Source organism: Notothenia coriiceps, unplaced genomic scaffold (assembly GCF_000735185.1).
Source record: "Notothenia coriiceps isolate Sejong01 unplaced genomic scaffold, NC01 NC01_scaffold00037250, whole genome shotgun sequence".
NCBI classification, from domain to species: Eukaryota; Metazoa; Chordata; class Actinopteri; order Perciformes; family Nototheniidae; genus Notothenia; species Notothenia coriiceps.
In genome coordinates this window covers 10,991,921-10,994,205 of record NW_011369951.1, presented here as the reverse complement: position 1 = coordinate 10,994,205, position 2,285 = coordinate 10,991,921, and positions in this window count along the sequence as shown.

The following is a 2,285-nucleotide window of genomic DNA, read 5'->3' as shown; positions in this document are numbered from 1 at the left end:
TCGGCTGGGTTTAGCTGTGTCTCGCTGTCTCGCAGACGGCCACTGGGCTCATAGGGAAGGGGGGAGGGGGGCGGGGGCAGGAGCTCCAACAAGNAGAGAGTTGAATGGAAATAAACATCTGTCTTATTGGCTGACAGGTAAACAAGGTATGTAAATGTCAGTAAACTTCCAAGTTATGCGAACATGTAAGCAAAGCATAAATTACAGCTACGTTGACGTTACTTTGAATCGCGGGGGTAAGCTAAACCGTTAGCAAGTAGCTATAGCTAGCCAGATATATTAAATAAACACTTTGTCATACAATCTAAATGTTGTGTTTTTTAGCGTTACCTGGTGATTTCAAAGAAAGCTCTCTGGAAAATGTTGTCTTACTGTTCGACATGAAGCTAGAAGCTACCTTACAGTACACAGTTGATCCTGACTCCTGTCAGTTAAAGTGTTTCATAGTTAGCTTAGCTAAGCATCAACCTTGCAATTAAATATATTAATGTTATGTGACAGTATTTCTGAGAAAAAGTCAGCTGAAATGGTGGCATGCCACTGCTTTACGTGTCGACAGCATGTTTGAACGTATTTGCAGCAGTACATGTGGCTGTTTGGCCACTGACGTTGCCATAACAACACCTGAATTTAAATGTGCAACCTCTTTTTTTGACAGATTTTTACATGAAATTATAATTCTTCTGAATGATATTCCTATTGACAGCTAGTTTCTATGTGAACATTATGAGATGGACAGCCAGAGAGAATAAATGAAAAACGGTTGTGAAATACTATATGACAAAACAAGAATACAGTTTAAAAGGGGAGTGATTTGTAAAATATAAGAAAAATAAAATCAAGCAGAGGCCTGCACTGAAGCGGGTTCAACATAACCTGGATATGTTTGAGTTAGCCGGTTGGTCTAATCCAAAACATACTCGCTCTCATAAGCGGCGCGTGAGGCTCAGGTTTGGGAAGGCTAAATAACTTTTTTTACCTGACGCTGCCCGCTTCCGGCGTCAATAGAAAAGAGATCAACTCAGTGTGCGGAGTTTAAATCTATCAAGTCATATTACAGGATAAAGGAAATACAGTTTAAACTGCCATATGCAGAGAAGACGCCGACGTGTCGCACTTATCATTCATATCACATCATCAATCAGATCATCGATCATATCATAATATATCATATATTTCCTTATCTGAGTCAGCTTCTCGAGCCGTATCTGGCCGTGCAACACTCACAGTGTCACATATACTGTATGCAGAAGTATTATTTTAAGCAACACATTAGGTTGACGAAACACTCAACTCAAATGTAATAATAAAGTCAGATCCACTCGTGTCTTAGATGGGGCAGTGATATCATAAAACTGTTAATGTACGCTTTCAAACACTCAGTAGTTTATTTATTTTTTAACCAGTTCTGTATTCACCTTGCAGGTGCAACTATGTGGCTTGTATCCTGGATTATAAATTTAAGTCATGGATGTTTAAAGTTTGTATTTGTCTAATATCAGTTTACTTTTCATTAATGAAGTATGACGCTGCGCTGTCAGTACACTTGTCTCCGTTTGTGATTGGTCAAATGTAGCTATCCCCGCCCCTTTCACGTGAACGCGCTCTCAGCTGGAGAGAGAAACCCTGGCTTGATTTACAGAGTTGATAACCAGCGTCGTAGGACCGCTTAGCGAGATCTCGTTTGTTTGGGTCGTTAAGATAACTCAAACATATCCAGGGTATGTTGAACTGGCTTCGTAGTACAGGGCACAGGTGGCTGCATAGCAGCGCTAATGTCAAAGACAGAAACATTATACATTATTTTTTCATTTTACCAGGATGCAGTGACAAAGATATTTGGGAAGGCTTAGCCTTCCCTAGCCTACAGTACCCGCCGCCCCTGGTTCTGTTTCATATGGGTGTTGAGAGATTTATCCATAGATCTCTTAATTTTGCTCTCAAAGTGCACCAGATTGATGCTTTTAACTTCAATATTTAAAAAAAAATCTTCCCGGGGGAGCATGCCCCCGCCCCCCCCTCGCGGAGATGAGGACGCCCCTAGAGGATGTTAGGTCTACGGTGTTTACATGCTTATTTATACAATATGTGTGCTTATGCTAACATCATAAGACAAAAGTTGGTTGTGTGTAGTGAGAACACGGTAGAGTGAGGGGGGCCCCCAAGCCAAAGCTCGCTTAGGGCCCCCAAAGGTCTAGGGCCGGCCCTGGGTTTAGGCGATAGGAAACAAATTGGTGTGTACAAATTTAAAACATGTAATTACTAAATGGGTGAAAATCGCTTGT